General features: G+C 35.4%; 1 protein-coding gene across 4 annotated transcripts in view; it reads left to right on the forward strand.

Annotated features, from left to right (window-relative positions):
* The first annotated feature begins 16,176 nt into the window (after window positions 1–16,176).
* Window positions 16,177–23,618, forward strand: part of LOC120156088 (vacuolar protein sorting-associated protein 54, chloroplastic-like) — a 33,826-nt gene continuing 26,384 nt past the window's right edge. For all 4 annotated transcript variants that reach the window (XM_039167499.1, XM_039167500.1, XM_039167501.1 and 1 more), the window contains exon 1: window positions 16,177–16,182. The gene's annotated coding sequence lies outside the window, so the exon portion shown is untranslated. The remainder of the gene's footprint in view (window positions 16,183–23,618) is intronic.

The following is a 23,618-nucleotide window of genomic DNA, read 5'->3' on the forward strand; positions in this document are numbered from 1 at the left end:
CCTCTGTTCTTGATGAATTTTTTTCTTTTTTGCTCTGTGCCCTCCAATCGTTTGATAGTCTTTTTTTCAGTGGTTAATTGCCCATTAAAAAACTGACCCCCTTTTTTTCTGCTATATTCCTCTGTTAAATCTTCCAAAAATCGACCCCCACCTTCTGGTGGTTAATTCAAATTAAAACAAACCTCATTTACAGTTTATTTTTGCTCATGATCATGGACCCCATGTTTTTGTAACTTCTGATAACTTACCAGTTATCATGCGTGGCTGAAAAGCAACTCTTTTTTTTGTTTGTTGCAGGCATCCTCATGTGGACTGGAGACTTGGATGATGATATTGTTGCTTCATTGGGCTTGAATTGGACCTACAATTGGTTGGTTTCCTCTTTAGGCCTACCATTGCTTCAGGTCTGCTTCGACATAACCCCGGACAGAAACGAGCATCTACAGCTGCCCCTCTTTGCTCATTATCGTGTAACGAGAATATAGAAAAGATCAAAAGATGATCGAATTTATCCGGTCATGAGAATTTTAAAAGATTAAACCACTCACTGTTACGTCGGGATAAATGAGACTTGAAAAATCTTCAGATGACGAGCATGCTCCCTATTCCTTCAAGAAGTATAAGACTCGAACAATCTTCATAAAACGTGTCTGCTCCCTATTCATTCAGGGAGTATAAGACTCGAACAATCTTCAGCAAATGTGTCTGCTCCCTATTCATTCAGGGAGTATAAGACTCAAACAATCTTCAATAAACAGATCTGCTCCCTATTCGTTCAGGGAGTATAGAACCTGAACAGTCTTCATAAAACGGGTCCGCTCTCTATTTCTTCAGAGAGTATAGAACTCGAATAGTCTTCAATAAACGGGTTCGCTCCCTATTCTATCAGAGAGTATAGAACTCGAACAATATTCAACAAACAAGTCTGCTCTCTATTCTTTCAGAGAGTATAGAACTCGAACAATCTTCAACGAACTTGTCCGCTCCCTATTCCTTCAGAGAGTATATGACTCAATCTTCAACAAACGAGTTTGCTTCATTACTCTTCCGTGAAGGCTTATAGATGATTGGCTTTATTACTCTTCCGTGAAGGCTTAAGTTTGAATTGTTTCTAAGGTCAAACCTAAAAATCAAACATTATCAATCATTAATACATGTTTGAAAAATATTATACTCAAAAATTTAGAATTTGAGAAAATTTCTTAAAATCCATCTTCATCGTGAAAACTTGTCTGGAAGCCATTGGATATGTGAATCTACTTTGGCTCAGTTGTCGTCTAAACATCATTCTTTTCAAGATTTCAAAACTAGTTATCCTCATCTTGATACTTTCATATCTTCAATCTTCAACTATCCCTGGGAAACCTGTAGATATTTAAGTCATCATGCAATTATGAATGCCATGATCCTATTCATGCCTAAATGTATACAATTATGCAATTTAATGCGTTTTCTTCTTTGAATGAACTCCATTTCCTTTTGATCTCGATGGAACTCGATTTCATCTTGGGTACAGAACATTTGACTAGTTCACCCCAGTTGACAATCTCAATACCATATCCTTCGGTTTAACAGGACCTTGACTTCTTTCTTTCTTGAAACCCGCCAGTATCCATGACCAACTTCTCGACAAACAACAATCTTTTAGGGTCATCTTTTAATGGCTGAGATTTTCTACGAACTCCAAAGTTTTAACCTCCCATAACCACACAAGCTTACATGTTAAAACCATTATCAGCTTCAGAATATCTGCATTTTCCAAAACCTTTTGCACAATAATACAAAATGATCTTATGTACTTCAAGTTAAGCTATATGCTTTAACCTTTCAAGATAAGATGCTTGCAAAAGGGAAATTAACAAGAAAATACATCTCTTTATTTATATAATGCTAACAATTTTTAGGTAATTTCATGGCAAACTTTTAACTGGAAACATTAAAACAACAAAAGAGTAGGTGTCTTCAAATATCAATAATGCAAATGCTTTTGAACTGGCATGCCGTTAGAATGTCTCGAGTGTAGCTTCTGTCAAAAGGATCTCCAAAATTGTGATGCTTAAGAGTATGAAGCTACTTCTAAACTCCCAAATCTCCATCATTGGATGCCCTAAACCAGTATTGAATCTCATGTGCATTCAATTTCTCTCCTGGTTATTTCAATCGAGACTCAATAATCTTTAGTCTCAATCCTGATTACCAACTGTCATTGTTACTACCCATATCAGGAGCTCTTTCCATTTCCAAAATCAATTCAGAACCTTCCACCATGCACGAATTCTGAATTTCAAACTCAACTCAAGTCGCCCTTTACGGGTTTTCAACTTGAGACCTCATCTGGTTCCAAGACGCCCTTTTCAGGTTTTCATATTGAACCCCTTTTATTTTTCTTTATTTTTTCATTTTTCTCTTTTTGTTTTTCTCTTTCATTTTTACCCATTTTCCATTTTTTTTCTTTTCGTTTTTTCCATCATTTTTCCTTTTCTCAATTTTCTTTTCTTTTTTTTCTTCTTCTCATTTTTATTATTTTTTTCATTCATTTTTTTTTCATTTTTTCATTTACTCTTTTATTTCTTCTTCAAGCGAAATATCTCTTAACAACGTCGGAATTCACTGGATATGGTAATTCTGATCCGTCCATTTCAGTTAGGACTAGAGCTCCCCCAGAAAAGGCTTTCTTGACAACATAAGGTCCTTCCCAATTGGGCTTCCATTTTCCTCTGAAATCCTTCTGAATAGGCAAAATCCTTTTAAGCACCAAATCTCCCTCATGGAATTCTCGAAGGCGAACTTTCTTACCATGTGCCCGTATCATACGTTTTTGGTACATCTGACAATGACAAATAGCTTTCAATCTCTTTTATTCAATCAAATTCAACTGGTCATACCTAGCCTGGACACATTCTGCCTCATCGAGCTTCAAGTGAGGGAATTTCCACCTCAATAGGTAAAACAGCCTCCATCCCATATACCAGAGAAAATGGAGTTGCCCCAGTTGAAGTCCGTACAGAAGTTCGATAAGCAAATAGAGCAAATGACAACTTCTCATGCCAATCTTTATAGGTCTCAGTCATCTTCTCTATGAGCCTTTTGATGTTCTTATTAGCCGCCTCTACTGCCCCATTCATCTTTGGGCGATAAGTGGTGGAATTATGATGCATTATTTTAAACTGTTTACAGACCGAGTCCATCATCTTATTGTTTAAATTCAACGCATTATCGAAGATAATCCTCTCTGGTAAACCATATCTACAAATAATATCCTTTTTTAAGAATTTGCATATTGTCGACTGGGTAACATTTGCATAAGAAGCTGCTTCTACCCACTTGGTGAAGTAATCTATGGCTACCAGAATGAAGCGATGACCATTTGAAGCTTTGGGCGAAATTTTTCCAATAACATCCATGCCCCACATTGAGAATGGCCACGACGCTGTCATTACATGCAATGGATGAGGAGGAGCATGTATCTTATCTCCATAAATTTGACATTTGTGACATTTTTGGGCATAATTAATACAGTCTGTTTCCATAGTTGACCAATAATACCCAAATCTCATAATCTGCCTAGCCATAGCATGCCCATTAGCATGGGTACCACATATTCCCTCATGCACTTCTTCAAGAATCAATTTGGCTTCTTTCGCGTCCACACATCTTAACAAGACCTGATCCAGAATTTTCTTGAATAAAGTCTCACCATCAAGCACATACCCTGATACCATTCTTCTAATGGTTCTTTTATCATTCTCAGTGGCCTATTTTGGATAACTCTGATACCTTATATATTGCAAGATATCATAATACCAGGGGTTTCCATCTTTTTCCTCTTCAATATTAAAACAATGGGTTGGATACTCATAAGCCTTCATTTCAATGGGCATCATATTTGAATGCTCGTTCATCTTAAACGCCGCTGCCAGTGTGGCTAAGGCATCTTCCATTTGATTCTCTTCTCTGGGGAGATAATTGAAAGTTACTTCTTCAAATTCTTCAACAAGTTCCATAACTAACTTACGGTATTCTACAAGCTTGGGATATTTTGTCTCTCATTCTTCTCTGAGCTGGTATATTACCAAAGCTGAATCCCCATACACCTTGAGCATTTTTACTTTGCGTTCAACAACAGCTCTAAGACCTAGAACAAAAGCTTCATACTCGGCCATATGGTTAGTACAATCAAAATTAAGCCGACTGGTAAAAGGATAATGCTCTCCTTCTGGTGAGACCAGAATTGCCCCGATTCCATGTCCCAAGGCATTTGAAGCACCATCGAAGTTCAACTTCCAATATTTACTAGTGGACGCCACTGCGTCTTCCACCGAAATAGACATTAAATCCTCATCTGGGAAATCAAAGCTCAACGACTCATATTCTTTCGAAGCCCTGCTTGCAATGAATTCCGTTATAGCACTTCCTTTAATTGCCGTCTGGTTTACAAACTGGATGTTAAACTCGGAAAATAAGATCTGCCAACGAGCTAATCTTCCAGATAATGTAGGCACACCCATTAAATATTTCAAGGGATCAAGCTTCGATATAAGCCAAGTAGTATGATACAACATATATTGCCTAAGCCTTCGGGTAGCCCATACTAAAGCGCAACACAACTTTTCAAAGGGTGAGTATCTTGTCTCACATTCAATGAACTTCTTACTGAGATAATAGATAGCCCTTTCTTTCTTCTTAGTTTGGTCACGTTTCCCCAGCACACATCCCATTGAATTTTCATAAACCGACAAATATAGAATCAACAGTTTGCCTGAGATAGGTGGTGCCAAGATTGGAGTACTCGACAAATATCTTTTCACTACTTCAAAAGCTTTTTGACAATCCTCACTCCATTCCCCTGAGTTATTTTTACGAAGAAGGCGAAATATGGGATCACACTTTTCCGTCAATTGTGAAATAAACCGAGCTATATAATTCAATCTCCCTAAAAATCCTCTGACCTCTTTTTGTGTTCGTGGGGCTGGCAAGTCTTGAATAGCTTTTACTTTATCTGGGTCTATTTCAATTCCTTCTCGGCTTACTACGAATCCCAACAACTTCCCAAATGTCACCCCAAAAGTACATTTATTTGGGTTGAGTTTTAGTTGGCATATTCTTAGTCTTTTAAAGAGTTTTCTCAAATTCCCAATATGTTCTTCCTCTGTCTTAGCTTTGACAATCATATCATCGACATAAAATTCTATTTCTTTATGCATCATGTCACGAAATAACGTCAGCATGGCCCTTTGATATGTTGCCCCTGCGTTTTTCAATCCAAACAGCATTACTTTATAACAAAACGTTCCCCACATGGTAACAAACGTCGTTTTTTCCATATCTTCAGGGTTCATCTTAATTTGATTGTAGCCAGAGAAACCATCCATAAAATAGAACAAAGAATTTCCAGCAGTATTATCCACTAGTGTGTCTATATGTGGCAAAGGAAAATTATCTTTTGGACTAGCTCGGTTGAGATCTCTGTAGTCGACACACATTCGAAATTTCCCATCGTTCTTCGATACTGGGATAATATTCGCCACCCATTCAGGATATTTGGCCACTTTAAGAAATCCGGCATCAAATTGTTTCTTCACTTCCTCTTTAATCTTGAGCAGAATCTCGGGTCTCATTCTTCTCAGTTTTTGTTGTACCGGTTTACATTCAGGCTTTATTGGCAGATTGTGAACAACCAACTCTGTATCTAAACCCGGCATATCTTCGTATGACCAAGCAAACACATCCTTGTATTCTTGAAGCAATTCTATCAAATCATGTCGACCTCCAGAGTGGTACCAATCTTTACTTCTCTCTTATCCTCATCTGTCCCCAAATTCAAAATCTCAATAGGCTCTTTATGAGGTAGAATATGCTTATCTTATTCTCCACCATTTTCAGCAATTCAGAAGGTAGTTCACATCCCTCATCATCATCACAATCCTCGATTTCCCCTTGACATATAGGCTTCTCGAAATCAATCTCCGGGTCAGAGTCATTAGCATTCATATTATTGATATCTGAGCTCTTGAAAAAATAATGAAAGAGAATATATATATACATATATACATATGGGAGAATCTTTTCCCATATAAATAAATAGAAAGAAATAAATACATACATATATACAACAAAGAATGAATGAATGAAATGCATGGGAGAATGTTTTCCATTTGGAACTAACAGAATGCATCTTTTATTGAAAGCAAGAAAAAACAAACAGCTTAACCCTTTACATAAAATCACCTATTGCCCCAGGGTATGAACAACAGGGAGAAAGTTCTAGTGCATTACTCTGTAAAAGATTTGTAAACTACAGGCAGTTCTTCTGCGGTCCAATTGTTCAACACGAAGCCCGGCGGTGCAGGATAAATGCCCATATCTCTCATTTCCTCAAACTCACCATCAGTTATAACATTAATGCCTAAATCTCCCAAGGCATTCTCAACCATCACCTCAGTGTTCCTTGAATTCCCTTGAAACATATGTCCCCCAGATATGAAAATGCTGCTCAACGGCGGGAAGGTCATGGGTTCCCATCTAAGGTCTTCACCAGCCAATCTGGCCTTTCTCATTTTCTGACCCTTCTTAATTCCCCTCAGCTTATCCCTCGGAGTTGGATGATACCCCAAACCAAATCGATCTCTTTTAGTAACATGGTATATTGGATTAACTGGTCCTTGCAACTATCGACCTAACCCCTTTTCAACTTTCGCTCTTCTTCCAAGAGTCAATTTGAGCCCCATCTTGGTACAGTTTGACAATCGAGGCTTTGATATCTTCCTGCCATCGGCCACAAATGTAGCATTGACAAACTCCAACGATCTGAAAGAACACTCGACGGCTTGCTCATCAACTTCAATATATGGAGCAGTAGTAGAAACATAAGCAATAATGTCCTCTTCAGCATGAATACATACCAACCTTCCATTGATCACAAATTTCAGTCTCTGGTGCAATGTGGACGGAACTGCACCGGCCTGATGAATCCAAGGCCTTCCCAAATAACAAATGTACGTAGGCATAATGTCCATTACGAGAAATTCCATTTCATAAGTTGTTGGACCAATATTCAGAGGAACATCAATCTTGCCCAACACTTCTCTTTTAGTCCCATCGAAAGCTCGAACCACACTTTGGCAGGTTCTCATAAGCGTACTATCTAATGGAAGCTTCTTCAAAGTCACTAAGGGCATCACATTTAAAGCCGAACCATTATCAACCAAAACACGGGACAAGACATGCCCTTTACACTTAACTGTAATATGCAAAGCCTTCTGAATACCAATCATCCCAGAAGGGATCTCATCCTCAGAAAAAGATAAAAAATTATCAACTTGTATATTAGAAACTAACTGGTCCAACTTTTCAATGGGAAACTCTTTCGGAACAAAAGTCTGGTTCAAAACCTTTAACAGAGCATTCCTATGGGCCTCTGAACTCAAAAGTAATGATAAAACAGAAATACGGGCATGCAACTTGTGTAACTGTTCAACAACACTGTACTCACTGTGTTTCAGAAACTTCAAAAATTCTACCGCTTCACTCTCGGTTATTGGTTCATTGATAACAGGCTTATCTTCTTCTATCAGCACATCAACCTTTTTCCCCTTATCAACTACAACCTTCTTCTCAGACTCTTTAGGTGGATTAAGAGAATAACACCTACCGCTTCTAGTAAAGCGTCCCACCTCATCTACTTCCTCATTCTCTTTTGTTACATCTCCCATCTGGCAATCATATCTCCAAGGCACTTGTTTATTATCCCGATATAGGAATGGAGATGGAGGTGTAATAACCACTTTCGGGGCTACATTCTCATCAACTCGATTCTTGGGAGTAATAATTAGAAGACAACTGGCATTGTATACCCCTTTAGACGATCCTTCTGAAGCGCAAACTTCCGCTTCCTCTTCTTCAGCAATCTCTCTAAAGAACTCAATTTCTTTACTGTCCATCATGTCTTGTACTAAAGATAGGAAGTCAGGACATTGCTGAATACTCTGTCCTTCACTGTTATGATACTGACATACCTCTCCACTGTTAAACTGTTCAACTACCAAACTGGGCTTCAACCATCATACCTTAACCATCTGGCACCACACCCAACTCATGGGTGATACCACCTCACTAACATTCCTTACAATTTTTTTTCCTCTCTCTTCAGTAATCGCGTTAACTCCTGCCCCTGCATGGCTTGGCAACAGATTCTGAGCTATATTCGGCTGCTCACTATCACCAAAGTTGATGACATTCCTCATTCTCAAAGCTTGGACAACCTTCTTAAAAGCAGTACAATTCTCAATGGAATGCCCAGGGTTCCCTGCATGGTACTCACACTGAGCACTAACATCATACCATTTGGGAAAAGGGGTTGCATTGGAGTCATGTGATACGGCGAAACTACGTACCGATCATACAAAATCTGAAACAATTCCTTATAAGTCATCGGGATAGGGTCAAATTGAGGCCTCTCTCTCCTCTGGTCCCTTGCTCCTTGTCTATTGTCATTTTGTGTTGATAACCCTACTCCTTGAGGATGGGAAACAGTGATGTTATTAGAATCGTACTGCCTCACATTACTGACTTCGTTTTCCTTTTTCCTCGTTGGTGGCCTCTTACTAGACTCTCCTCCCTCGAGCTTCCCACTCTTAACAGCCATTTCAATCATTTCTCCCGCCGTAACTACATCAGCAAAACTTCGATAAGGATTACCGATAAGATGCGAGAAAAAAGGAGCCTTTAAGGTGTTGACAAAAAGCATATTTATTTCCTCCTCTTCCAATGGCGGGTGGACTTGCACTGCTACATCTCTCTATCTTTGAGCATATTGTCTAAAACTCTCGTTAGAATTCTTTTCCATTCCTTGCAACATCATCCTGTTGGGCCTAACATCTTTTACATGTTTGTATTGCTCAAGAAAGGACTTAGCCAAGTCTTTCCACGATTTAATTTTAGCTCTACTCAACTGGTTATACCACCGGATTGCCGAACCAGTTAAGCTTTCCTGAAAGCAGTGTATCAATAATTGATCGTCCCCTATCTATCTGGTCATCTTCCTACAAAACATCGTGATATGCGCAGAGGGGCACCTGGTACCATCAAACTTCTCAAAGTCAGGAACCTTGAACTTTGGAGGTAAGACCAGATCATGAACTATACTTAATTCCTTTGCGTCGAATCCATAGACACTAGTATCTTCCTTCATGGCTCTGACTTCTCTTTCTATCTGTTTCCATTTCTCTTCCAACGGATTGTTTTGGTCCTTCTTAGCCTCTTCATCAAGGTCCGGAACTTGATGATATTGATTTTCTTCCTGATATGAACTAGATCCAGGTTGTACGTTAACAGAAGCACCGACTGGATTAATGTGCACCTTCTCAACATGAACAGGGGTCACTTGAACGTTCTGAGATTGTTCTGGGGTTAACACTGGATGATGAAGTGGGTCCTCAGTTACACCTTCTGGCATAGGGCTTTTCCCATGTTCTGGATTTATTCCTTCCAATATACTCGCAAACTTGGCAAACATCTCCTTTTGGGCATTCATCATATCTTCTTGTATTTTCTTGATATTATCTTGTAACTCCAACTGAGCCTTCTCAATTTGGGCAAGTTTGTCCTCCATAACTTTCTTCCTGGTTCTGTAGGTATGCTTGGGATTTTCCAGTATTACTCTGTCACAGAGTCATTTTGTTATCGCTGATATTTATTAATGAATATGAAATATATGATTATGAATGAATAAAATGCGATGCAAAAATTTAAATGTATTAAAAATGCATATGCAAAATGCAGGGTGTTGATCCTGGAACGACTCCTTAGAACAACTCTTTATATTAGAACGACGTTCAATTACAAAGTTGAAACATATCACAAATAAATCTGCACCATCTCTCCTATTTGCTGTACATGTGCTAGCAACTCCACGATCTTCTAGTTTTCTTCAGCCTCGGGATCCAGTTCTTCAGTCACATCAGTAGCTTCCTCGGATAAAATGACCAAATATTGAGCTATTCTCCGAGCGTGTCCTAGGTAACAAGCAATAAGATCTTCTCTTTGCTTAACTCTCGCCTGAGCTCACTCCCATCGAAAACGCCATTGTATATCCCCCTCATAAGGAACTATCGATAGCTCACTTGCTTGCCTCTGAAAATCTTGAACCATGGCTTCAAGCTCACTCACTTGTTTTTTCAAACTCTCAACTTCCCCACGGCTTGAGCTACATTCCCTGTTTCGGTATTGTCGTAATATAGTCTCTAAACTTGAAATCCTCTCCTTTAATTTCTCGTTATGGGCTTGACTCTCTTGTAACTGCTGCTCTAAAGAATTCTTTTCTTTCGATAAAATCTTCACTTGGTGCCTGCTTTGTTTGAGCTCTTCTTGACTCTCTCCGGCTACTCTCTTGAGGCTCGCCACCTCTTGCCTCAATTCGACAGACTTACTCGAGCTAGAACCTACCTGAGATTTTACCATTCGTTGATAAGTTGACCGAAGATCGTCAAAATCTACCCGAAGTTGCTTCTCTACTTTTTCAATTCGATCTGCTCTACTCTTCTGAATGTCAATCTCCAATCCCTTTTGATACACTTCATCTTCCAGCTTCTGCAAAGTCATTCTCCATTGTCTCCGTTCTGCTTCAAAATCGCGCTTAGCTAACTCTAATGGAGATGGCATCACTCTCAACTGTTACTCCACCGGCTGAATATTTTCAGGATTCACTATCGGGATGTTGTCATTTACTCGACCACTTCTCCACTACTCGTACTCTTGAGATAACTCGAGATCATAAGTGAACATATTCACACGACGAGTTTGCTTCCAGGCCTCAGCAACCCCTTTAACTTTACCCTTATAATGATCTCCTTTGAATGCAAAATCCGACCCTACCAAGTCCCATGTGGCTGGAATGAACTGCCTTGACCCATACTGTCTGGAAACTAATATCGGTGCATACCCAACATAACCCCATATACCTGGTAAAGGAACTCAATCTCGCTCTCCACATCGGTAAAGTATAGCCGAAGAAACATTCCACGAAGCTCACCACAAAATATCACCATCTCTGATATCCTTGAAGATGACCATCCATTTTTCTTCGGTGAAGCCCCCAGGCCATTCTTTAGAAAGAAAATCTTTCAAAGGTGAAAACCCCTCTAGAAACACTCATCCTGGTGCTCTTTCTACATGTTTGAAATGACTTAGAATCCACACTAGCAGCAAAGGTGCACACCCTATAAAGCATCCTTCTCCTTCGCGCCTACAAGAACTCAAAGACCGGAACGTCTCAGCTAGAATAGCTGGAACAGGATCCACGCACTTGTCTAATCTTTCAAACAGGTCAACGACTGATACGTCTACATATCCTAGCATATTTGGAAAAATAACGAGCCCATAAATCCCTAAAGCAAACAAGTCAAGCTTCTTTCTCTTATCAGGGTGATGAGCAATTACTTCTTTCAAAGCAGCCCAAGAGATACACTCATTGTCTCCCTTCTTCTTAATGTTTCTGACTACCCAATCTTTACTCATTCCGGTCATCAATAGTAATTTCTTCTTAAACGAAGGAGTGACTGGTAGCTTGGTATATATTCTATCTATCTGGGACCTCGGACAACGGACCAAAGCTTGATACTCATTTATCGTTGGTGTTAGATCCACCCTACCAAATGTGAAACAGCTATAAGTTGGGTTCCAGAACTGTGCCAATGCTCTAAACAAATTTCGGTCAATAGGAACATCCAGAAGATAAGGAATATCGCCGTACAACTGATAAAACATCTCCTTATCGGCTACTGTCCATCTTCCCCATATCTCCTTTAGCTCACTTAGATCATTCTAACGCATGTTGATGTGAGTATAACCAAATAACTCCGACACATATCCAGGCATCACGCTGTCCCCATTGGTCAGTTGAGACTGTTCCGACCACCTCAAAACATCTGTATTATCTTCATCCTCTTTCTGAGCCGTTCATTCCATATTACTGGCCTTCTATATAGACATGGATCTCAAATCAACACCATGTAATGGATAGTGCAATACAAAACAGAAAAAAATAAAGCAAAGACAACAAAAGATCAGTTAGTAAACATAAAGCAATTAAATCGGGATAATAATTTATTCAAGAATCCTACCCACATGCTGGCTACCCAATAATGCTTTATCAAATCCTACCCAACATGATATCTACCCCCATGCTTTGTTATTCACAAAAATAAATCCTAACCGCATGATATCTAATTCGCATGCTTATTCAAAAAATAAACCTAACCGCATGATATCTAGTTCGCATGCTTATTCAAAAAATAAACCTAACCGCATGATATCTAGTTCGCATGCATTTATTCGAAAAACGAAAATAAATAACTCAAAAAAAGCTTTTCCTTGTGTACCATCCTCACGGGATTCTTATGGTTCGGGTTTGGTTCAACCTAAATTCGGGTTCTATGTTCACTATATGCTGGGTTCGGTTCTAAAGTAATAGGTTCTCGAATTGTCCTTGTCGGTGCCCCCTTGTGCTGCTGAACCCTCAATTCTGGCCCATCACAGGCTTTAGGGGATCGAGTTCAATTTCGAGGGAACACACCTCCTTATGTCCATGTGGAGGTGATTACCATCACGAGGACCATAAGGCGTGAGCTTCAGGAGCGATCCACTATCCCATGTGGAGGTGAAAACCACACGAGGGCATAGTCTCTCACTCCTACTTAATTAAGACGGAGCGGGGTTTTAGCTCATGTCATGAAAATGCAACTGTGCAGTGTGTGAGGAAAAGCGAAAAAAACAAAAACACTCAAAATCAATTCTTAAAACAAACAATTATTCTGAAATCATTAACAAACAGATTAGTACAACTATTTAATTGTCAATCGAATTAAATTAAAGAAATCAAAATTCAAGCGAAACTTATTAAAAACCAAACAAGGGATCAAAAACCAAATTAAAACGAATTTGTAATTTTCAATTGCAAAGACAATTAATTAACCGACTATCAGCCTGACTCTCTAAAAACAAAAGTCCCCAGCGGAGTCGCCAAGCTGTCGAAACGATTTTTTCTTAAAAGGTGAAAAAAGTGAGATTTTGAAAACCACATTAATTTTTAATTATCTCTTTTTAATTTAAAAACAGATGCGATTAAAAGACCTCTCGTTTCGAAAAATTTTGAATTTCCTTTACGATCGAAAAATACGGTTCGAAGAGTCGCCACTAATCTTTAATTAGGGTGTGATTGGGCACCCAAAAATGCTTGCTATTTTAAATAAAAATTAATTTTAATTAAAACAACAAATTAAGGTATGCGTTACCAAAATCCGAGTTCGGGAGTCGGTTACGTGTGGGGAAGGCCCACAACGCCCTAAATCGGTACCTAGTTGATTAATTAACGTCCTTGCATTGAACTTTACAAATTCGAACTTAATTTGATTTTTGATCCCATAAAACAAAGACGTAAATTTAAAAACATTCAAAAGCACTCAAATAAATTAAATTAAAATTACCAAATCGTTTTAGAAAGATAAAGAATGTTCGATTATTTACAAATATCGAGACCAAATTTTAAAGATATAACAACCTTTTCTCAATATATTTAAATAAACGAACATTTCCTTTTCTCTCGTTCCCAAATTTTAAGTGACGAATCAATTTTCTTGTTTCACTTCAGGGATACGCTTTTAATTTAAAATTGTCAAAACGGCTCTCTAATCAGTGAAGACAATCTGCTCAAGACAATTTTAAATTAAAAAGGTATTACCCTTAGTCCGATTATGTATTTATAAGTCGAGTTATACATATGAGGGTATCACACAAATTATGCAATAATACTTATTACGTAAATGATATGCAAATACCAAAACTTATATGCCTCCTAATAAAAGGTAAATACCAATATTCACACTGCTAATTTATTCGACATATTAAATAAAATGAAGCTAGGCACAAAGTTATCCTATATTACTTAGTATATGTACATATGCGCATGCAAATGACCATATTAACATTAGTAATTAAATTATACATAATATTTATATGTTATCATGAAAATATGAAAAAACAACATAATGACCTAAATGAATAAACACATAACTCTTAAGGCTAAAGTCATAGAATAGACAAAGTTCAAGTCATAGAACACTAATAATTACATTTCATATACTAAAATCAAAATAAAATCACAAATATATGCAGGACTAAACTGTAATCCTCAAAAGAAGCACGTCAAACAAATAAAATATCAAAGTAAGTGAATTCTAGGATTAAAATGAAACATGCAACAACATGAGGTTCAAATGTATAAAACAACAAAAAAAATTAAATAAACTACTACTTGGGACTTAAATTAAATACGGGAAAAATATAGAGATGAAATTAAAAGTTCAGGAAACATGGATTTTTAGGACTAAAATGAACTAAATCGGAGAAATGCGTGACTACCTCGGAAATAAACCTATTCGCATAAAAATGAAATACCCTGGACCCTGATTAAACGACACCCATTTCTGCTAAACTTAACCCCCATCGCCATTTTTCTTCTTCTTCGCCTACTCTTCTTCTCCACGGTCGCATACCACCTAAACCAGGACCTCGATATACGAACGAAAGAACCCTAAGTAAGCCCAAAGCTGCTACCTTTCTTACTTCTCTCAACCCTTCTCTTTGGCCGAGAATTCAAATGTTTACCCATGCTGTAAATCGGCCACTCTCTGAACTCCGATCACCAACAAAGACGGTCGGTCGAACCCAATATTGAACCTACACTAACTCGTCCAAAATAAGACTCGCGCATGCCCCAAACCATAGCCTATGCTCCTAATACCCTAAACGGTGCGACTCACCTCTTCGATTACCACCGTGGTGATTACCTTCCAGCGACCAGAGACCGACGATTAAAAACCCATGTAAACAAACCTTCATCCCTCCTATTCTCTAATTTTACTCGAAAATCACTCTAAAAAAACTAAAGCTAAAATCCTTCACTTTCTTTCTTCTAAAAACCCTCCAAATATGAAAAGATCGAAGCTCTCACCCAAATACACAACCGAAACCACTCAAGCGAGGCTTCACTCCGACGATGAGACCCTCTCTGGAAGGTAAATGATCTCTCTCTATATTCTTTGCATACTATGTTTATTAAGAACGAAAACGGATATGGCTCTATCTATTTTAAGAAATTACCTGGTTTTGTCACTGTGCTTTGAATGAATGAATCGAAATGCTTTGTTTTGCTTTGTTTTTTGTTTTCGAATGATGCCGCAGTGATTCTTGGAACTCCCCAACTTCCAATGAAGACCGAAACAGAACCCAGGTAAACGAATCTCTTTATTTCCTTTAGTTTTGAATGGGTTTCTTTTTTTTCTTGTTGTTTCGGAAGAAAGCAGAAAAAACTTGCTTAATTCAAACGATAACTGTGTATCTCATTTGGTTGTTTCGAATGGAAATCAAATACTTGGTAAAACTCTATGTTTTGTTTCTCTTGAAATAAAAATAATGAAAAAATAAATCATCTCCCCTGTTTACACTATCTTTCGAATATGGAAAAAAAATGCCCTCTGTTCTTGATGAATTTTTTTCTTTTTTGCTCTGTGCCCTCCAGTCATTTGATAGTCTTTTTTTCAGTGGTTAATTGCCCATTAAAAAACTGACCCCCTTTTTTCTGCTCTGTTCCTCTATTAAATCTTCCAAAAACCGACCCCTACCTTCTGGTGGTTAATTCAAATTAAAACAAACCCCATTTACAGTTTATTTTTGCTCATGATCATGGACCCCATGTTTTTGTAACTTCTGATAACTTACCAATTATCATTCGTGGCTGAAAAGCAACTCTTTTTTTCTGTTTGTTGCAGGCATCCTCATGTGGACTGGAGACTTGGATGATGGTATTGTTGCTTCATTGGGCTTGAATTGGGCCTCCAATTGGTTGGTTTCTTCTTTAGGCCTACTATTGCTTCGGGTCTGCTTCGACATAACCCTGGACAGAAACGAGCATCTACACATGATATATGTATGCATGTGTATAATGAATAGAGTGATGTACGAAGGAATATATACAGTTTTGTTTGATGATATTAATTTATTAAATAAAATAAAATTTTATATTATTTGAAATAAAATAAATAAAAAGTAAAGTTTTGTCGATAAGATTGACCCTCACCATATATTGTATTCACCACCCAACTTTTTCCCTTTTTTTAACAAATCAAAGTGCTTCCCACCTCCATCCATGCCTTGAGTCAGAAGAATCCAAGACAAAATTAAGACACATCATTGAACACCAAAAGGAATATCAAATTTTAACAAAAAGATTTTTAAATTAATCTAATATAAACTTTTACGGATATTATTATTGCATAATAACGTATAAAATGCTTAAATATTTATAAAAATTTTAGAGAAAAATAATATTTGAATGAATGATTTCTCACTTAGGAATTAGGATGCTTTGAACATAGAGAAAGCTTACTTCATGACAAATGTCAACCTTGTGAATTCTCAATAACTTTTCTTCGAGGTGTGAATTCTAAGAGTTAATAGCATTCTCATTATTTTGAATGTTATACAAAAATAAGACTTGGTATATAATCAAGGGTGGCAGTTGATTGGATTAGATCAAAATTTTAGTTAATTTAATTTTTAATTAAATATTCTATTTCTCATCTAATATTTGATTTATTTTGATTTTAGGAATGTTTCACACAATTTCAATTTTAAGATGATATTTTATATTTAACTCAAACAAAATTATTATTATTTTGATTCGATAAAATAAAGAACTAAGGGTCCATTTGTTTCACGGAAAACAGATTTCGAAAAATGAATTCAGGGAAATGAATTAAATTTTCTGGAAAATATTTTCTGAAAATCATTTTACAATGTTTGGATGATGTTATGTAATTTATTTTTTATTGATTAGTAATTTTAAAAAAAAAAATTATTATAAACATCAAATGCAATAAATAATATTATTTATTAACAAAAGAATATTATTATTTTTCAAATATTAGAATGATTTATCTAATATTATTTAGGTCAATATCATTAAAAATATTAATATTATTATATTTTATTAAAATAAAATATTATAATTATTTTAAATATTTATTAAAAAAATAATATATTATTAAGTATATTACTTACTTGTTAAAATAATAATATTATTAAACTATTAAAACTTATAATATTATAATAAGAATATTATATTATATTTTAAGGAATGTATTTTAAATATTTAACTATTCAATAATATTATTTTTTAAAATTAATAAATAATATTAGTTTTATTAATAATTTATTATATATTATTAAAATAAAATTATTATATTATATTATAAAAATTATCAATAAATATAATTTAATTTAATATTTTTATTAAAATAATACTAAAAATAATATATTAATAATAAATATATAAAATAATAATGTTTTGAGTGTTTATGCTTTGAAGTGAAAAAATCATAAAATGACTTACGAAAAATAATAAAAAATCAGACCGTAATACATTTTTCAGAAAATACAAAAGATATATTAATTGTTTTCTGAAAACATTAGAAAATGAGGAAAACGTTTTCTGAAAAACTAATTAAATGAAAACAAAAAGACCCTAGAATACATAGACTGATCAATATTATATTAATTGTTTGTACCAAAAAATCTAATATTAATTGTTTCTAAATATGTGTAAGATAATATGAAAGAATAATGGAAAACGGATTTACTTTATTGATTATTGTAATGCAGTTTATGTTTATTACAAAAGTGTACCAAACTCCTTTAAATATGGAGTAAATCGAAACAATAAATCAAATGTTGAAAATCTAAAATGTAAAGGGATAGAAATTTAAAATACAAATGATTTGGATAACTTTTAGATATTGCATGATTATAGGAAGTATTCTGTTATGCCCCTTAAGATGGATCTCAACAAGAAAGTCTAATCTTGTCTCGAAGAAAAGCAAAACGAGTCTGAGGAAGCGATTTTGTTAAAATATCAGCAAGTTGATCAACCAAAGATACATGTGCAACCCATAGAGTACCATTTTACACTTGATCATGAATAAAATGAAAGTCAATAGCCACATGTTTCATTTGTGAATGGATTGGAACACTATTGGGTCGCTCTAATATTATCACAATATATCACCAGACATGGAGAAGATTGAATACCAAGATCATGTAATAGAGAACAAATTCAACTTATTTCAGCAGTAGTGTTTGTAACATGTTGATATTCAGTTTCTGTAGAAGAACGTGTCACAGTTTGTTGCTTTTTGGAGCTTCAAGAAATGAGATTACGACCCAAATAGATGATGTAAGCACTGGTTGATGAGAAGTCAACAATATTTCCAGTCCAATCAACATCAAAAGATGCATGCAAGATAGAAGGAAAATTATGATAGAGCTGAAGACAATAATGAGGACTGTCACAGAGATATCGGAGTAACTATTTAACAAGAGCTAAGTGTTCGGTGGTTGTGTTAGGATTTACGGAAGCTCGAATTAACAATCGAAAGAGTTGCAAATGGGTGAATTGATAAAAATGTGTTTAGGGAGTAAGGAGTTGGTTTGACTTCTCAACCAAGTCTACATCCACTATCTAAGCTCCTCACTTAGGATTTTCTAACAAATCCACTAATTTGTTCTTTCTTTTTCAAGGATCAAGAGCAACCTTTACAACTATCTATCTTTTGAATTGGCTAAGATAGAACCAAAACCCCTTTACAAAAGGATAAAAAGAAGTAAACAAATAAACCTATCAAAGGTAGGTGTTTACAAAGAATTAAGCTCACACAAACATAATATTTACAAGAGAAATTAAAATAAGAATAAAAAACTATTCTCTTGTGTTTGATTGCTTGTATAGGTGTTTCTAACCCCTCTTCAAGTGTCCTCAACTTGTATTTATATGTTGGAATGATGTTGTGGTCGTTTCTAGCCGTTGGGAGTGTTTTGGAGCCGTTGGAGATCAATTTTCGTGCAAAATAAAACTGCCCAGAACAGAGGGTATCAGTACTCCTAAAGGGAGTATCGGTACTACCTTTGTTATTTTTAAATAAACTAGTTGTTACTAGCTGTTGGGGCCTGATGGTATCGATACTATGCATATGGTATCAATACTACTATACAAAGTAGTATCGGTACCCCTTTGGGAATCGGTATCATTTTTGCATTCTGAAATTTGAGCAATGTTGGTAGTATCGATACTACCTAGTGAGTATCGATACTTCCCTTACCTTTGGTATTGGTACCATATGAACAATATCGGTACTGTTCATGAGGTATCAATACTGTAAGAACAATATCGGTACTGTTTGTCCAGAAAATTGTTTTGTGCTCAATTCCAAGCTTTAAGGACTTTGCATTATTTTTGAAAACTTTGAAAAACTTTGAATAAATTCAATTCAAGCCCAAAAACATTTTGCCTTAATTGTTATATCAAAATATAGTTCAACAATCTCCCCCTTTTTGATATAACAAAACATTTGAAAACTTGTTTTTGGCAAAACCTCCCCTTAATAAAATGTTTAATGAAAAAGATACAAATGTTGGAAAATGTATGAAAATGTTTAGCTCCCCCTTTTCCATTAAAAAATTGAATTTTTCAAGCCATAACTTATCCCCATTTTTGTTAGATCAAAAATAATTCCACTTTAAAGTTAAAAAATAAATTTGGAGAGTAAGTGATAATTTTTACATTAAAACCCATTTGAAAATCAAAAAGCTCCCCCTCAAAAAGTACATTCCAAACAAAATTTGACTTTAAAAGCTTGACACTTAACAAAATTGAATTTCACCAAAGAATAACAAACATGTTAGTAACACATGAAATTCAATATATACAAGTCTAAAATACTTTATGCAATACCAAATGTTGAATTTAAGTGCATGTGCATAAAGCAATCAAAAAATGTTATGCATTTGAAAAATAGATATCAATTGTTAGAGATATATCATTTATAATAAATCACTTGCATAACCATTTAAGATTAAGGTAAAAAATTTAAAACTTGTAAAATCAAAGCATTTGAAATGTTGATATCAATTGTTAAAGAGATATCATTTGCATTGAAAATCAATTTTGACCAAAATTCATTATGATGAACTAAAAATTATGAAAAATCATTAAAACTTTAAAGTATTCATCATAAATCATTTTTCAACATAAATGAAATTTAAAAAAAAAAACAATATTTAATCATTTAAAATTGAAACTCATGTATACATAAACAAAATGAGCAACCAAATATCCAAAATAAAAGCATTAAGCTTAGAGGTTACCCATTCCTTTTTCAAAAATGTGGCTAGAGCATTTGAATATCTTCATTTTCATCAACATTGCTCCCACACACCTACAAGAGACATTTAAGTAGATTTTGATATCCAAATTGCTTAGGATCCTTGAACTTTAGTTTCAATGTCCCTTGTTCCCTTAGGAACCCATACTTGTCTAATTTTAAAAGATTTTCTTTTCTTTATGGGACAAGTATGTTCCAAATGACCATAAAATGGCAATGTGAGTATTTTTTTCATTTTTAAACATTATGAGTTGTTTTGAGAAATTGATTCTTTTTCTTTTGTTAAGCTCTCAAGCTTAACTTTCAAATCAAAAATTTCTTTTTCTAAATCATTGATTTTGAATTTTGAAAGCTCTAAATCATTTTTCAAAATTTCATTTTGATTCTCAAAATCAACTTTTGCTTTCAAAACCAAGTCATTTTCAACTTTAAGTTTTGAAATCAATTTCTTATATTTGGAATTCATGGTCTCAAATTCCAAATATAACTCATTATAAGCATCTTGTAACTTATCAAAAGAATGTGAATTTAAATCATTTGAGTTAGAAGATACCATTGAATCTTCTTCGATGGTCCTGAGGCATAGGTTGGCTACTTCATCTTCATCATTGGAGTCATCTTCATCACTCCAAGCCGCCACAAATGCCTTTTTCTTTCTTAATCCCTTCTTCTTTAGGAGATGGAATTCATACTTGACATGCCCCGTTATTTTAAAATTGAAGCACACCAAGGAAACCCTTATTCTTCGTTGATTCATGCTTCACTTCCTTGGAAGACATGAGTCTCTTGAATTTTTTGAAGAGCTTGGTCATCTCTTCTTCTTCATCATTGTATTCATCCACCTCTTTTCTTGAATCTTGATAGCTCTCATTGGTGGACTTGAAGGCAATGCCTACCTCATTATTCTTCTTCTTATTTTGATTCTCTTCATCTTCATCCTCTTCCTTCACTATAAACTCATGAGTGAGAAGAGAACCAATCAACTCGTCGAGAGTGAGAGACTTTAGGTCTCTAGCTTCGATAATCGTTGTCTTCTTTGATTTCCAAGACTTTGGAAGAGAGTAGATCATATTCCTCACAAGTTTCTCATTAGAGATTACTTCTCCAAATCCCTTGAGACCGTTGACAATCAAAGAAAATCTATCTGTCATAATTTTGATATCTTCATCGGGTTTCATCTTGAAATTCTCGTAGCTATGGTTGAGAAGACTTATCTTGGTTTCCCTCACTTCATCAGTTCCTTTACGAGTGACTTGGAGCATATCCCATATCTCATTGGCATTGGAACAAGAGGAGATTCTTGCATATTCATTCGGGCCTAATGCATAAAAGAAAATGTGCATAGCCTTAGCATTGAGTTGGAACTTATTCTTTTCTCCATCACTGAAATCGTCCATCTCGCCGGTTGGAATGGTGTATCCTTTCATGATAGAGTTCCAAGCTCCTAGATCATTTACTTGAATGAAAAGCATCATCATATTCTTCCAATAGGCATAGTTTGCTCCATTGAAGTAGGGTGGCTTGTTGATCGGTTGTGAATCTTCAATGTAATAGGCATAGGAGGTTGAAGCCATTTCTTTGTAGGTTGTGTCGGAAATCGGTAGAGCTTCTTCGAATACCGTGTCAAGGTGGTTAAACCCTCTGATGAGTCAAACTTTGATACCAATTATTACGATTTACGGAAGCTCGAATTAAAAATTGAAAGAGTTGCAAAGGGGATGAATTAATAAAAATGTGTTTAGGGAGTAAGGAGAGCAAAAGATAAGACAATGAACATAAAGATTTATAGTGGTTTGACTTCTCAACCAAGTCTACATCCACTACCTAAGCTCCTCACTTAGGATTTTCTAACAAATCCTCTAATTTGTTCTTTCTTTTTCAAGGATCAAGAGTAACCTTTACAACTCCCTATCTTTTAAATTGGCTAAGATAGAACCAAAACCCCTTTACAAAATGATAAAAAGATGTAAATAAATAAACCTCTCAAAGGTAGGTGTTTATAAAGAATTAAGCTCACATAAACACAATATTTACAAGTGAAATAAAAATAAGAATTAAAAAATCTTCTCTTGTGTTTGATTGCTTTGATAGGTGTTTCTAACCCCTCTTTAAGTGTCCTCAATTTGTATTTATATATTGGAATGATGTTGTGACCGTTTCTAGCCGTTAGGAGTGTTTTGGAACTGTCGGGGATCAATTTTTGTGCAAAATAAAACTGTCTAAAACAGAGGGTATTTGTGCTCCTAAAAGGAGTATCAACACTACCTTTGTTATTTTTAAATCAACTAGTCGTTGGGGTCTGATAGTATCGATACTATTATACAAAGTAGTATCGGTACCCCTTTGGGTATCGGTACCATTTTTGTATTCTGGAATTTGAGCAATGCTGGTAGTATGGATACTACCTAGTGAGTATCGATACTTCCCTTACCTTTGGTATCGATATCATATTAACAGTATCGGTACTGTTCATGAGATATCGATACTGTAAGAACAATATCGATACTGCTTGTCTAGAAAATTGTTTTGTGCTCAATTCCAAGCTTTAAGGACTTTGAATTATTTTTGAAAACTTTAAAAAAACTTTGAATAAATTCAATTCAAGTCCAAATACATTTTGCCTTAGTTGTTATATCAAAATATAGTTCAACAAGTTGGTTTGTGCATAAACTGAGATAAGTTCTTCACAACAAAAATAATGTCAAGGCGCCTAAGCAGGAGATATTGTAAACTACCTACTATTGCCCGAAATTCAAAAAGATCAGATAAGGCAGCCTCAAAGTGTACTGATAGTAAGGAGCTCGTTGGTAGTGGTGTTTGAACTGGTTTAGCATCTAAAATATGTGCTCGAGAAAGGATTTTCAACAAGTAACATTGTTGAGAAAGCAAAGACTATGCTTGTTTGGAAGAACTTCAACACCAAAAAAGTAAGAAATCAAACCATGGTCCTCGAGTGAAAATAGATTTGCCAATAACTGAATAAATTGATTAACCATTGTATCATTTCCCTGGTGATAATTAAATTGTCAACATAGACAAGGAGATATAGTGAATGACCACCAGATTTGAAAATGATTAAAGATGTAACAACATGTGAGTTTTTAAAGCCAAAGAGATATAGAAAATTACGGAGTTCTTGATATCACGCTCAAGATTCTTGTTTTAGGTAACAGATAGCTTTCTGAATTTTACAAACATGTGATGGAGAATCTCGATCAATGAATTTGACGGTTGACTCATAAACACATTTCACTAAGATGATCTTGTAAGAAGGCGTTGTTGACATCTAGCTGACGAAGGGACCAACCACAACTTACTACAAGGCTAAGAACAAGTCGAATGGTGGTT

Source organism: Hibiscus syriacus, unplaced genomic scaffold (assembly GCF_006381635.1).
Source record: "Hibiscus syriacus cultivar Baekdansim isolate YM2019G1 unplaced genomic scaffold, ASM638163v2 tig00111213_pilon, whole genome shotgun sequence".
In the NCBI taxonomy this organism is placed as follows: domain Eukaryota; kingdom Viridiplantae; phylum Streptophyta; class Magnoliopsida; order Malvales; family Malvaceae; genus Hibiscus; species Hibiscus syriacus.